A 17,758-nucleotide genomic window follows, 5' to 3' on the forward strand; every position below is an offset into this window, starting at 1 on the left:
TTTTGATTTATTCAAGTTGTGCTCATATTAATGATAATTTGTTGATTTTAAAGACTTAAAACTATTCAAAGGTTTGCTCATATTTTTAAAAATATATTTATCATATAAAAAAAAACAATCGATTGTAGAAACCAGGGCTTGCATTTGAAAAATAAATTTTGTTTTACGTTATTTACAATCAAAACGTTATACAAATTTTGAGTTTATCGTTATTCAAAATTTAAACGTTATTCAACTTTTGTGTTTATCGTTATTCAGAATTAAAACGTTATACAATTTTTGCGTTTATCGTTATTCATAATTAAAACGTTATACAATTTTAGCGTTTATCGTTATTTAAAATTTAAAAGTATACGACTATGACCTTTTTTTTGGGACATAATTTCCCTATTCTGAGTTTTAAGTAGGTATTGTTTAATTTTATTTATTTAATTAAATGGGTTAAACTAATATAAAGAAAACGTATGCACGTTAAAACTATAAGTATATTAGTATAAAATATAAATATTAAACATTTGACAACAATTAGACAAACACTGACGAGTGAATAAATCTGAGCAAACTGAACACCGAACACAATAGTTGAATAACTTGAGTGGTATAAATTTCGACCGTAGTACAGATAGTACAGTACAATATTATCAGAGCATCACTATTATTAGCTATTGGTAATTAAATTATTCTATTAATAACTTCTTATTAAGTTTTAAAATAATATCTAATACGGGATCTCCCGGATAGGCCGGATACGGAATAAAATTAATTCTTGGATTGAATAAATAATTGAATACTACTAAGTATTATTAAATAATTGGGAATTAATTATTGCGTTTAATGGAATACAATATATACTGTTTTGCGTTATGTTTTGTTTAATGATACATCATATATTTTGTTAAACGTTACGTTTTGTTTTGTGTTATTTATTTATTTACGTTTATCGTTTTCCGTCATAATTACGTTTACAAATTTCAATCGTTTTTTATCAAATATAACGTTATAATCATAACGTTATTATAACGTTTTCAAGCCCTGGTAGAAACGAAATGTGTTAGAAGTAGTTTTTAAGTGATGGTCACAAAGATGGCATGGGTAGTAATTTTAATCCATGGCTAAAATTTATCATTTTACGCTGCACCATAGCGTTGGTATTTTCCAGGTGGGATGTGATTATTGAAATGTTCACTCCAATAATATTATAGAGTGTGCGTACGTTGTACATGAGACGTACCTAGGCAATGTGTGTGTTTTTAAAGGAGAAAAGTGGCCTTAACCCAAAAATATTTTTTCAAATGTCGCAGTTTTCGCAACGAAAGATGACAACGACCTTGGGACCGACTAAGCACGGAAACCGCAGGTATCCGTCATCGTCGTCGACCATCGTAATCATGGGTGTAGGACCCGATTGGATCAATTAAAAATAAATAGTCGATAAAAATGTTGATCAATTTTGGAGAATAGGTTTCGAAGAACCACTTCTATTAAGCACTATTCATAATGCATCGAACTCTACTTTATTTCTAACTATCTATGGGTAGGTAGAGCATCTCATTGTTTCAACATAAATACAATAAACTATTTTAGAATTTTTTAATTACTATGAGTTATGAAACTCATATGGTCCTGAATATTTAATAGGATTTAGAATTTGAAATGAGTTTATTATATTTAATTATATAATATAAATTTATAGTTATATGTAAATTTAATATGTATGTATTTGTTATGTGATTATCTTCCAAGGTTTTCTTGGATTTTCCAAACCTTATCACATAAGTTACAAATATATATATATTATAAGTAGTAAAATATTTTTACACAACAAATGTAAATATATAAATAAAAATTGTAGAGACGTATTATAGAAGATAGTACTGTATACTATAATACCTACAAGGGTTGCAGTGAACAATATTATATATAGTTTAGTTTGAGCATCTTACCTTGACTGGTGGTCTAGCGCGTAATACTCGGGAAACGAATAGTACTTGTTTCGATGGGCCGTAGGAGATTTTTACCCGTTTGTTACTGAATGCATTCGTGGGTGCGAAAAACGAAAATAAATAACCTTCGAAAATAGTGCGCGGTCTCGAAACGGACAGTAGCGAAACGGACGCAGAGGACATGACGACCATATTTCCATAATAGACAGCCGATGGGAAATCATCGCAATTGCCATTTACCCGTTTGTCAGCAGTACGACTGTACGAGTATACCGTAAACAATAATATGGTCGATGGTCTGCTCCTCGGTCGCGGCATTTATACCGCGGTCGGACCGCATTGGGTACCTGTCGCTGATAAACGGTTATTTGATGATAACGCGTTTCCGCGAATGATGCGTCCGTGTCTGAGCACTCGGTACCGCGGTCCATATCATATGGTTACTCGTGGTGATTGGTTAACAGTGAAATTTTTTGTTAGCCATAGTTGACCATTGACTATACTTATTTCTCACAACAGTCGTCGCCATCAGTTTTCTCTGTAACCGTATTGTCTGCACCGTCTAATTTACTGACGACTTTCGATCTTGAAGTTACTGTTCGTAAACTATTTCGATTCACCTAGATAGTACCCTCAACAACAGTTTTCTCGTCTCCGTCTCCAACTCTAAAGAAAGACTTCGAATACGTATATACACTATACAGTGATATTGTGCAGTCAGACAAAATTTCAACGGAACAAGTCTTGAACGAGCCCCCGGCCCAACAGAACGCATTGCCAGCTGTTTCCCGAAGATTATGCGCTGTTCGGGTAAGAGGCACATAAGATACATGTATATTACTTATTGTTTCACCTTTTTTTTGTAAGAATAGTGACAGTTGCATACGCCTCTATGACGTGTAGGTAATTTGATTCTATTGTATTCATATAGAACTATAGTATGTATATAGGTATTATAATATATTATGTTTAAAGAATCCAAGTAAAACCTTGTAAAATAGTTGCATGGTATATAATAAATATATTAATTTCAGCATTATATAAACTGTACAGTATCTTTGATTCGTCTTATAACAGTATTCTGTATAGAAAACTAACTATAATTTATAAATTATAGTCGATAGCCAATAGAATATTATTATATACCTATAGATCATGCTTACAGGTAATATAGATATGCAGTGTTATTATATTATTGTGGTCGATAGTGACATAAGTAGGGTGTGATTTTTAACAGGGTGAAGGACAAAAATGCCATGGATATAAGACGTTTTCAGTTTTAGATAACGGTGCTTCGTTATACATGTATACCACCTGATAAAATGTAATAGGTAATATTACATAATATTTTACTTAAACGGAAAAACATCGATCGAAACAATAATAACCAATAACACTATTTTTATATAAATTGTAACAAAATAATTATGTGTTCTACACACTTAATACTGTTTAACGTACTATATCTATAAAAAAAAAATTACTTACAAAAAAATAATTCTTAACGAATAGTTAAAAATTATATATTTACAATTTTGTAAAAACAACAATTTTTCTGTGTAACAATTAATGGTCCATTGGATTGCAATTTTTTAATATTATTTTTTCCAACTGGTCCAAACAGACTTTGCATTGTACGTAAATACTTAATATCCATCGGCGGTTAGCGTGTCTAGTCTATTGATAGGTTCTTAATTTAATTTTTATTCACGTGAATAATATATTCGGTTTTGTTGTTTATAGACCGATTGGAAGGTAGCGGCAGCGTATCAAACAACAGTATTGTATTATATTACAAGGTTCTAAACATTAATAAAAAAAAAACATCTAAACCGTTGTGATTACGCGACAATAATCGTATAAAACTATACACGCGATAGTCACGTCCTATAATTTTTACGATCATCACCACCACACCGCACACATGACATAATAATGATACAAGACATGTACCTATGTACAGAGCGATAAATCTGACATATTATTCTACACGTAAAAAAAAACATTTTCTTAATAACTGGCTTCGGATTTTGGTTTCAAGCAATAATCAAGCGGGAAAAATTCTCACTATATATTGTATACATATTTTAAATACTATTTAAATGCAGCCAGCTGTTTGAGCTGTGCGTTCTTATAGATTTAACTAAACCTACATATGGATACGTAATATTATATTCTATAGTTTACGTCGTTGACCATCGTGAACAACGAAAACCCTAGACATTTTGTTTCTTCTAGGAGGATATTGCTGATTTTACTATGTAGGCACCTTTGTTACAGGGACAATCAGGGAGATTTCATCAGATTAAGGAAAATGAAGCCTCCTTGTGAAAAAGGTGCTGAGAACAACCAAATACATACTAACCTAGTACAGTAGTCAACTCAGGCATCAATTTGTTTGATCACTATAAATTCTTGACGCCACTCACCACTGATATAAAGTAGTTACACTTTAAATCATGATTCCATTTATATGAATGTCATTATTATTATTATAATTAGATTCATAATTCATGTACAATATTACAATAATATACTCAAAACTATATAATCATTATCGGGATTATTGTATTAATTTACCTAATTTCATTTTCTTGCAAATAAATGACGGACCTCATCCAGAAAAACCATATCTGGTCTTTCACGAAGATATCCATTAATATCTCAATAATTTTTTTATTTCTACCAATATTAATATATGTTACAGTTTTAATAGTTTTTTACGGAATTGTAGTATAATGTAAAAGTATAGCAGATATAGGGTGTTCTTGACATATTTGCACCCATCCTACCAATTTATTTAAAAATTATAAAGTCATTTTGTAAATATTTTCAAATTGGTTTTCAGTATTTGCAAATCATTTTCCTATTCAAAATAAAAAAGTCAACTATGACAAATTATAATTTACATTGTGAGTTATTTTCTTTTCCTTTGTAATTTTCATTGATTTTGATTAATGTGGTGAGTCGAGGGGTGTGAAAGCGTTTATTTTATTGCGTAATGTTTTATATATGATGTATATATACGATACACCAATTGACTCAGGTATAATTTTTAACGCGTTCATACTTTCATATATATAGTCACCGCGAGGAGGGTAAAGCGCGTCCGACCGAGTGCTACGATCCCAAAGGCCAAAGCACACGGCCTCCAAGAAAACAACTTGAAAGTCGACTATATGTTGAGTGTGTGTTTTGTACATATATATAATATAATACTATTGAGAACAAGACGACGTCATTATTAACGAGTGCATACAGAGAGACTCCTTTGTGTTGGAAAACAAAAATAACGTTTAGCCTGTTTTATCTATATGCCCACGAGTAGTACGTATAATACTTTATATAGTACGCACTTAAATGTACTATCATTGATTATAAAATACTAGTATTTATAATTAAAAGTATAATATACATAATTGATAATAATACGTATATAATAAAATATATCGTTTCATGTTTGTAATACTCGTATATATTATGTGAATAGTACTTGTCCAATGTGTACACCAGGGATCACCAAATGGCGGCTCGCGGGCTACATTCGGCCCGTGGATGAATTTTAACCGGCCCACAGACAAGGAGAAAAGAAGCCGATAATTTCATATCTTTGTGCATTAGTTTCGGCCAATCGGCATATTGTAATAAATGTACTTTTCATTTTTATGGCCCCCGAGAATTTTTAGAATTTTTAATGTGGCACACGGAAAGTATTAATTGGTGACCCCTGGTGTACACGGTGAGTAGGTTTGAGTTGACTGCACATCAAATAAAAAACTATTTCAACGACACACTATAGCCGGATAGAGTTTGATAAACAACAATAACTAAAAATGTTCCTAGTTGTGGGAGGTCCATAACTGAAACTGTCCAGCAATGTACTGCAGTAGGTAGTAGATTTGAATGAAAATCTTCTCAGAACAACTTTTTCACGGGCGATACGACCATATATACTACAGTTTTATTAGACACGATCTAAGAGATACGTTTAGGGTGAATGTATACACGCAAACTATAACGAGTAGGTATAGTAGATACTAGATTTAAGGTGTATACCTACCTATAATGCTAGAATAGTAGAGGATAAATCGATGCTCTAAGTCAGCGGTTCTCTAACTTTTACGACCATGGCACCCTTAAAAAATTGTTTGTGTTTTGTGAAACCCCAATGTCTTATCCAACTCGACTACAATTGTTCTTAATAAAAATGGAAAACCAATTCTGTAAACTCTCAAGTCTAAATAATATTTTAACGATACTGTTAATGACTTATCATTATTAAACTTGGTTAAAAAAAATTTTCAATTAAATATTTTTTTTTAAAAAAACAAACATCAAATAAACATAATTTTCTCAATAACCACATACAACTGGCGGAGCCATTGACATTGTCCCACAGAACTCCAAGGGTTCCGCGGAACGCACTTCGGGAAACGCTGCTCTAAGTTATTAGAAACATTCGAATATAACATACTTTTACTGTAAAAATAAAACAGACATATAAAATAATTAAACAAAAAGTAAAAAATGTATCCACTATTTTTTCAGAAAAATCTGCAGCTAGGGAATGATCTTAGGGCCTCGGTCGAAAAATGTAAATTTTGGAAATGATACTTTGATGAGGGAAATGTATTTAATATATTTATGTTATGGGCTTATGAAATATTATTATAAATATAGTATACAATACTATGAAATAGCTGTAGAAAAGCATAGGTACGTTTGATTGTTATGTGGGTAGAAAAACAGTTAATTACAAGACTAATAGACTAGATTAATTACGCAAATATAAAAAAAAATGCAACTTATATAGTTGTAGATTATCAAGTAGTTAGGTACACTGCCGAAAGAGACGTGGTTAAATTTGTATAATTTATAGTTGCTAGTTGCTACATTTATACGATACATGGTTCAATTTTATATGATAATATTATTATTAAAACATATTATGAAACTAATGTACGATCAAAAATATGTTTAGATGTAATATATAAGTATTATATTCAAGTATGAGTATATTTTCAATTGATATTTTTTATTATTGATTTTAATCCACATGCATCTTAATTCTTAGATATATTATTTTCAAACTATAACAATATATATATTTTTTGTTTTGTTAGGTAAAACCTTCAACTACAGAGGTTTTTATCCCATACTTATGTCTTACATATTAATTTATATGTGAGTATTTATAGCATATTCCCTTTATTGCCAATATAGTTGTATCTGGAATGCTTTTACTGTCAACATAATACTACTATTAAGTAAAATACAAGTGTTGTATAACATAATAATTATAATTGCTATACATTTAAATTATTTTATATTTTATATTACTATAAACACTTTACACAGTTTTAAGAAATTAATTTAACACCATTTCATACCTATATTATATCTACTTTCCGGTCCTACCATATTTATATTAGGTACTTGATGCAATTTTCATTTAACTATTTATTATTTTAGAATTTTCTATATATAAGGCTATGATGCAACTGTATTATGCAATGTAATTCATTGTTTTTGTACCTCCAATACAAGAAGTAAGCATCACGAATAACAAACAAAAATATATATTTGTTTTGTGTACGTTCGATGTAAGTGATCTATGGTAATATTTTTTGTTATTTTATTTTTATTCGTACCAACTGAAAAAAAATATTAATATTTATTATACTTAATATTATCAAATGTAGAGAAAAATACAATTTTGTTTTTGTAGGAAAGGGTCACTTACATCTAATCATTCACTACCGCGCATATTATATGGGCGGACGACTTCAGCCGATATAACTGATAAACATAGTATCGCACTAACACCGTGTGTCACTGATTATCAGTGTTTTTTTCACATATTTGTAGTTTGTAACCTACCTATGTGACAATATCACGTTAATTAAATTTTGAATAGAACATTTTAACAATTTATGGTTGCAAGTTGTAATGTCCATCTTTAGCCTCGAGTCTCAACACCTAAAAGAAGTCAATTGGTAACTATTATAGTATAGTCGTTATACCTAGTCTCTACCCATGCCTTTAGATATATTTTGTCATTTTTAAGATAGTCCAAGGAAAAATTTATATTTTGCAAAAACACATACTGTGCATCTTGTTTTTTTTAACTAACATGGTTTTATAAAAATCGTTTGTAATGTGGTAATTTGTAACCTTAAATATTGTGTGTAAAATATTAATATTTTAATGAACATAAACGTATTATATCTATACTTATGATAGCCGAATTGACAGGATGACGCTGCCACTGACGCAATGTATTATTAGTAACTATATCTACTGCAGGGGAACATTTAAATCTAATATTTTAAAATTGATATAATAATAAATATTATAGTACCTATATATGGCATACATCCATAACATTTTGGCTTATCATCATCTCCGTCGATATGATTATACATATTATTTAAAAACTAGGTGTCTCTTGTATGTGAGCAGTTTATTACATATTACCATTTGGACGTATAAAAACTAAAAACTGTGCATACCTACAACTATTATAAAGGAAAATCTTTATCGAAAACTGTAATATCTCTTTATCAGGAACACGTTATATTTTTTCGATAATGCGTTCTAAATATATTATAATTTATAAGGTTAAGAAGTCAACTACGCCGATCCACTATTTTGAGCGATTTGACTGTAAGTTTTTGTTGTAAACATATTCACATATGATATTATGTATACAGTGTACTACTTACACGTATAGGTAATAGCTTACTTATAACCGTATTATAGTGTTCATACTTAGCATAAGCATTAGCGAGTATACTATTGTATGATTTAATATTTTATCAATATATCATATTACAACATTAAGTCTTGAATAATGTGACTGTGATCTATAAAATAGTATAATATTTACAATTTTGCTATAGAATTTATTGTTTATGGATAGAATTTTGAGACCGCCGAGGACTCAGAAGTTAGAGAGGGGAGGGGATAAGAGTATACCGTTATTGCAGGAACTTTTTTAAAAAAACAATTGGGAATAACTATATAATATAATATACCTAATATTAATATTAATATTATATTAAGTTAAGTATAGTACATCAAGTATATAATATAAAACAGTTAAAGACAGGCTAAAGTCACGCCAGTTTTTTTTAAATTGATTTTTTTGCGTATGGATAAGTTATTTTTTAGTTATTTTAAATTATATCAAAGAATAGCCAGAATATGGCATTATAATATGATATGCGGCATATGACATTATTCAAAATTATTATTTTCATTTATAAAATACTTACTATTTTCGTTTTTGCATTTACATACATTGGTGGTGAGCTGTTCACTGATTTAAGTCAAAATAATATTTTAGATTCTGAGCAGGCCAATTTAGTATTGAATTTACAATAAATGAGTGGATTTTTTTTATTATTAGAGTACTAAGTAATATATTTTTTTAAACTTCTCCAATTTCCAAGTTCAATATTTTTTCTGGCGGGAAATTGAATGTGAATTTACAGTAGGTACTTTTCTAAACAAATGAGACGAAAACAAAAAAAAATTGCTCCACTCGGCATCTAAAAATGGAAAAACATAAATCATAAATAATATACACCATAAATAGTGTAAGTAATATAGACTAACAGACTATCTTTACTCAGAATCTTTTTCATATTCAATGATTTATCATTGAATTCAAACATAATACATACATTATAGTGAGTTGCATTCATAACTTAGGGACAAGGTACACTTGATACCTACTATATATACAACACTGTACAGCAGAACGGTTACCAGCTACTTCCTCCTTTTTTGGTTTTGATTGATAAACTCAATTTCTAAAAATCGTTACAAATAATAAAGCGTTCAATATAATTCTGAAGTTATTTTTCTAATGAATTAAATTTTTTGCTCAACTTTTCATCTTACTTTTTAATTTTATTAAATCTTAATACTTTATATTTTATCATACTATAGTCATTGTTTGCTTGTATAAAGTATAGATATTATGATAAATATTTAAAACTACAAAGGATTTTTATATTATTGTAACCATACAAGTTACATTACAAAAATTTTAAGATGGTCAGAAGGAATATTTTTGAATCCAAAGTCATAATAAGAATAGCACAAAATAATAAAATGTACATACATGCATAATATTACCCACGTGTTTTAAAAAAAAAAACCAAGGCCTCCTAAGAATTCATATTTTGTAATAAGAAACACTATACTTGATATTACAATTGTATACAACTTCAACAATATTGTTTCTATGACAGTATTCGCAAAACATACATTTGCATTAGAAAATGGGGTGTGGGAAATTATGGATCTTTAAGTTTTTGAAGTTGAATAATTAAACTATTGTAAATTAGTTAATGTTGGAAACTCATGTCTATTGAACCATTTTTTCTTCGATCACCTAAAACCTACATAAAGCATACAGACATTATTTTTATAAATTGTCTGTGATATTGAAATAATTATTTACAGTTATTGTATTATAAACATCTTGTAACTTCGTATTATTATCGGTTCAATAATTTGAATTTGAATGTTTATATAATAGTCGTCTAAATTACTTATTTTTCAAAGTCCAGACTATACTGCAGCTATTAATAGTAGAAAGTTATCAACAGTGCCACAATTATATTATGAATACATTAAATATGACTATTGATACATTAAAGTCAGAATAAAATCAAATTGAGTAAAATTTGTAAAAGTAAACCTCAAGTTAGATCTATTTTACAATAATTATATGTTTAGATGTTCTTATATAAAAGTGACTATTTATGATACAATTTAACGAGGATGGATTGTTTTCAATACACGTTCGTGATTTCCTATATAATACGAGAGCCGTCAGTCGAGAGTGATCGTGTCGAACCAATAAACTTTGCGTGACCATACGATATACGAAATACTATATTGGAATTTATGTATGTTTGGCCTGTGTACGATGTAGGTACTTACTACCTATACCCATAAATTATTATGATTTGAGAATTAAACTAATTATATAATATACTAGCAGATCTACATATTAGAAAACATTTAAAAATACGAGTTTTTAAAAATAAAAACAGTTTTAAAGCTGAACTGTACGTATTTATGGGTAAAATACCATAACCAAACGGTTATGTGGTTCTGGTAAAAAATACTTATTACAATTTTACTTATTTAAAACCTAGATTAGTTTAAATAAACTTTTTATTAATAAAATAACTTACATTATATTATTTGTAACAATACACCATTGTAATTGGAAACATACTATTCACGCTTTTATTGTACAAATGTTACAAAAAGCTTAAGTAGCAGTCATCTATATGTGATTTACCAAATATTGTTTGGTCCAATATGAGTTCTCTATAGTTGCCTCAATGATTGCAGCGTGGTAAAAATCTACAAGTCATTGAGAATTAGTCTTGTTATATTAAATCAAAAATAAATAAATTCACAGTACCTAATAAGTACTCGAGACACATAAAAACATAAATTAACCAATTTGTTATTGTGTGTCAACTATTTAATTAATGTCTGGCAATTAATCAATTGTTATCTAACTAATTATTTTTAATCATCTTATAACAGACAATTTTAAAATAAATTTAAAATTATTAATAAATGTAAAATTGATACACATTGTATGATCAAATTTTTTTTTTGTAGCTCACATATTAGATCAAATAAAGTACTTAAATCCTATAATAGCATTTTTAAAACTGTAAATTTGTGACAGAGCTTAAAAACTGTATTAGTCGTAACATAAAATATATAAATTATAGTCACTGTTTATATTCCTACTTATTGAACTACTTTACTGTAGGTTTACTATTAATACTGTACCTATATTTATGTACTTATAATGTAATTTAAAACTCCTAGGCCGCCACACTAGTTCTCTCAGTGGGGCCCAAAAAAAAAATTACACAAGGTGATTCGCTAAACCTCACTTTCAACCTTAATAATGCATTTTTAAATATTTAAGTATCTATACTAAATTACGACATTTTCAAATAGGTTTGAATACTAGATTTGTATACTATATAAGGAATGTTCTGTGGCGATGCCATCTTGTTTTTCAAAACTCCTAATTTCTGCAAATTATCAAACAGGTGACTTTTTTAAAAATGTTGATGCATTTAAATCGAAATTCAAACGGTTAGTTTTTCAGTCAAAAATTGTCAGAGTATAATAAATAATAGGTTTTTTTGATATTATTATATAATATATATTTTAATATTTAATATTATATTTTTTATTATTATCTTCTGTAGGTATATTCGTTAGTTCAAAAACTGTTCGTTCAAATTTTGATTTAAAGTCATTAAACTAATAAAAAAAATCAATTGACTAACAATTTATAGTTACAATATTGTTCCTTATTTTAAAAATACGTTTGTATTGTCTCAAAACACTTCGTAAATTGTATAACAGATTTAAATCATTGATAATATTTTCAAAAGTATACTTAAAAACTCTATAGTAATATATTACTCAATCAACGGTACGCCAAGAAGTTGGATTTTCCTATTGACATATATTAACTTTAGTGTAGAGGTACACTTATAGCTATTTGTGTTTTTAAAAAAAGTTTGTCATAATATGGCAGTAAATAAAAAAATATGTATGGCATTGCATAGAAATGTCTAAGTTAATTGATCTAGATTTTAAAATATTGCCATCGAAAACTTAAGTATGAAAACTAAAAGTCGTTATGTTTCGACGTTTCGTTATCGTATTTATTTCGTGTTCGGGCATTATATTATACATATAATATATATATTGATATATAGGTACATCGTACGTGTGTGGAACGTTTGAAAACGCATTTGACATAATATATTTATATAAATTATATACTTTAATATATAATAGCCCAAAACCACTGTGTTGCCTGGTTAGCGTCAGTTCACATCGACCTATTAAATACGATTTTAGTTTCAAAATTATGTTTTAGCTCGAAATAACGCGTTTGTATACTACTATTCTTATACTTCCGAACACACATGCACGCATGTAGGATACCTACTCAAATACGTGTTTATTGGTTTGGCCAATCATAACCAGACTTTAGAAAATTAGAATTTACTTTATTTTTTTTTTAATGGGCGGTGAGTGGGCACCACTTTGCTGTACAGTTGTAGGTGTCGAGCAGGTCACTCTAATAGGTAGATGTATACAATTTGAATTCAATGATTTATCGTTGTATATCTACTTATATAAATAATATCAATTAATAATAACAGCTTACTGTCTTATGATTTCATAATAATTGATATTAATAATCAATAATCATAAATGATTTACCTATACACGATTATTTGTTTATCAGTTACACCAAAAAACAAAATCATTTCCATTTTTTTTCTCAAATTAAGAAAAGTATTAGGAATTTTTAATTTCGACCTCTTTAAAGTACCAATTAAGACCTATTTTTTACCAGAAACTCACCTCCAAAGTTTAAAACTAAAGCAACTTTTCTATTATTTATCGTTATTACACATAACAAAAAAAACACACATCGATGTATAATCCATGTGAAATCTGTGTTGAATCAATGTGAATCAATCATTCAATCCACTCATTGGTCCACTCAGAATCTAAAAAGCAAAATTTATAACAATGGTTTTACAAATATAATATACTTTAATGTTTAAACGTATTTGCTTAGCTTAAGCTATTGGAGCAAGTCTGTTATAACCACACCACACGTGTTAAAGTATTATAATATTATATAAATCTGTGTAATGTATATCCAAAATGTAAGAAGGCCAAAATTCCTTTTTGCCTGATTTGAGATACATTTTTATTCTTATATAGAATTGCTTTATTTTAATAGCAAATTTGCAAAAATCGTTAGAGGAGAAATCGTTTTGTTTTTTTTTTTCAAAAATATCTAATCTCACCTAAATTTTATCATTAACTGTTCATAGCGAAAAATTGACTTACATTTTTTTTTATAATTCAAATCGTAAAAAAATAATGTTTATAAATAGCTCAAAAATAATATCAAGGCTATATAAAAAATGCAAATACAAATATTTGGAGAACATTTAAATCGTCGATATATCTATAGGTATTAATTTTTATTGCGACAAAAAAGAAGATTCTAGTCAAAAACTGGTGTCGAATTCCTATCTTCCGTATGTTTTTATTTTGATTGTACTAGGAACCAAACTGAAAGTACAAAATTAGATACAATAATCTACCAAAATCCACCCTCAATATTGAAGTAATTTTTCTGCTATGTGTACATACAAGTGCATGCACAAAAACACACATCATTGTGAAACTATAATACATTCATTGCTAAGTTCGGGATCTGAAAAAAGCATTATGCCTGTGATAAAAAATTTTCGTTCACATATTATATTAGGTAGGTAGCTCTTTATAGGTATTATACAATATTACATAATGCATTTTTCGGGTCATTGTCGTGCTCGCGGGGCGTGCCGAGGATATCATTACAATTTATAATAATAATATTATAGTGTTTGTATTAATTATTACTTATTAAGCACCTATCTATACAGCGTTGATGCGTGTATACGGAGTGCTGGAGACACGAGTGTAAAATTAAAAATAGACACTTGATCGGATTTTTACGATTTTGTCACCTTGTCCTATTAGGCAGATATAGTAATGAGGTATACCTACTCAGATTGGATTAATTAGCACTTACAAGCACCTCTGTTTTTTTTTTGCATAAGTGATTGATGACACGAGAGCTCACGGGTGTGCGCTCAACCTTATTTTTTCACTGCCACCGAGCAAGATGTACTTTACCTAGTACTATTGTAATATTTTAATAACGTTTTGAAAATAATGTCAACGTCATTCCCACCGGCTGCGAGACGTCGTGGTCTGACTTTCTGTACAGCTAAGAACGGTTGTAAACAAAAAAAGCGCACAACAAATACATTTATTAAAACTTAAATAGTTAAATGTATAAATATACCTATATTATGATGACGTGCCAAGTGGACTTCAGGAAGACGCTTTTAATATAAATTGTATATAGTATAGCATTAATAGCATATTGTACCACAAAATTGATTAAAAATATGATTGATTAGGTTACCTATTAGAATTTTGTTTTTGTGCTACAGTATATTTTATGATATGTGTAAGAACACAGGTCACAGACGATAAGAATTATCGTTGTATTTTCGGTAGATCATTTCATATGATCATAATATGTAAGATGTAACATAATACCGCATGTAATATTTTACCACATATACCTCATATGTGTATTTGTCAACTACTCTGTTTGCATAATAGATATTGAATGAAAATATGGAATTTATGCGAATAAACATTTTTATTTGGATGTATTGATAAGTGATAAACTTATAACTATAGGGGATGACTACACCTCACTTTATTTGAACTAATTTTAAGGGGGATTTGAGTCACTGCTGTTTAGCTATTTGCAACTTCGTATAGTGAGAGCATATAGGTGTTTTCCCAGCTTTCTGTGTTAACTTAATCATTAATTTTGCTATTCGTCAGTGGTATTACATAATTACATTATTAAACATAATTTATACGGTATATAAAATTTATAATATATCTATGTACCACACCCCCACTACAGTCAATCAGCCCGATCACCACCACATTATAGTTGTAAGCAATATTATAAAAAGTATTACACTTTGTAGTTACAGTAAGTACTTTGAATCAAGTATTTATGTATATAGTCAACTTGTGAGCGAGATGTGATGGATTAAGTACGTTTCCAAAATAAAGTGATAGTTATTTTAAATATCATACAAATTACAAAACATCGTTACAAAATTATTACCTAAAGATATAAGATACTTATAAGTTATAATATGCAACGACTTATGTCTACTGCGACTGCATAGCTTAAATACTATAATCTGATATTTTATTATTATTATTTTTCATCGAAAACAGGTCATTTGTCATTATTATAGCCATAAAAACAACCATCAACATATTTACACAGTCGCTCAAGCGTTGTACATATTTATATATCTATAAAGTATAAATGACAATATTGTTGTTATTATTATTACTTTTATTTATATTGTGTGTCTGAATTGTTTAATATTTTAATTACGAGTATTTGGATGGTCATGCGTATTTTTTTTACTGGTTCTGTGTAAAAGAATGAAAGAATACATACATATTTTAATATTTATACAATACGATTTTACGGCGTATTATATTTTTTCATAATTTATTATTATTTTTGTGTCATAAATGACCGTAAGAAAAATAGCAATACAATACTCGTTCGGTCGGTGTTTGAATAGAATTAATTACTCTGTTCATTAAAATACATAACAAAATTTGGAAATTTGCAAAAAAAATCCTAAACCGTACGAATGAGATAATCTTGTTTTGTTTTTACGTCTAGTAAATCTATACATGTAAGTATAAATTAAATAATACATCACTGTGGCTATTTACAAGTGGTATAAAACAACTGCTCCGAAGAACAACGAAAAAAAACATTGAATGTGCAATAAATATTTTCTATTGAGACTTTAAAAAGAAAAAAAGAAAACTATTAATTAGATCGTTTACTGTGTTGTTGAAGATCCTATATAAGTGCTGCAGTTTCTGCAGCTGGTACACCTTGTGCGCTTTTACTATTTATTATTTTCGTCAAAGACAATGGTGGTCTCCCGCGTTGAAAATTGTATTATTATTATTGTTGTTGTTGTTTAGAGTATAGACACAGTACGTATATGCACTGTATTCAACAAAGACGGTAATATTAATTTTGTTTTTATCTCGTCTTATCAAACAGACCATATTATATTATATTATATTATATTATATTATACCTATTACATTATATCATAATACCTATCATACGACCCGGTCAAAAGACGGAACAAACACTAAAATAATGACGCGAGTTGTCATAATAACATAATTATAGGTACCTACTATTGTATTTTGACGAGTAGCTCGATTTTTTGTTTCAATAAATAAGTACTTAAATTTTCATCAAAAATGTAATATTTTATATGATTTTGATAAAATTATCGTATTAATATAGTTATAGTACAACAAAGTTTCGACAAAATTGTATGTACACCCAGACAGATTCCTGAATAGTGTGAATGAACTGTTTTCTTCCAAATAGTTATGTACGATTAATAACGGCTAAGAGGTCCAAAGAAACAGGATTCCCCAAAGCTACAACTCGCTACGTATTATCGTATAGATTCATTGATGTAAAATAATTATACAGACTAGTCATAAACTCACAAGATTGAGTTCGTACTTAATACTTTCCCAGTAAGTAATATTGTGTTTTAAACATTTATAATTATAAATGAACAAAAATATACAACAACCAATTTTTTATAGTTATATACATTATTGTTTGATAATTTTTATGTTTAGCTAGGTAAATTCAAATTTGATTATCATTAATTTTATTGCTATACGATAAAAAAAAATTAGTTTAACACTGAAATAGGGAACTATATAGGAACCAATAATAAACAATAAGTACCTACTATGAGTACAAATGAAAAATAAATCGTAGGGATTTTATTAAATAAAAATTATATTTATACTTCATACCTCACATATAAATAGAGTTGTTGAATTTAAATTTATAAAATATATTAAGTAATAAGTACTATAATAATTGGATATTTCAGGTCAAGTTGTTCTTAATTTATTGTAAGCATATTAGTGTGTCTAACAATTTTATGTTAAATTTAAAAAAAAAATTTATTTATGATATGTGACAGATAGTCAGTCCACATAAATAATTAATAATCAATGACATTTTTAACACAGAAAGTTTACTTTTGTTTGTAACTTAT

The sequence above is a fragment of the Myzus persicae genome, unplaced genomic scaffold (assembly GCF_001856785.1).
Source record: "Myzus persicae strain clone G006 unplaced genomic scaffold, MPER_G0061.0, whole genome shotgun sequence".
In the NCBI taxonomy this organism is placed as follows: Eukaryota; Metazoa; Arthropoda; class Insecta; order Hemiptera; family Aphididae; genus Myzus; species Myzus persicae.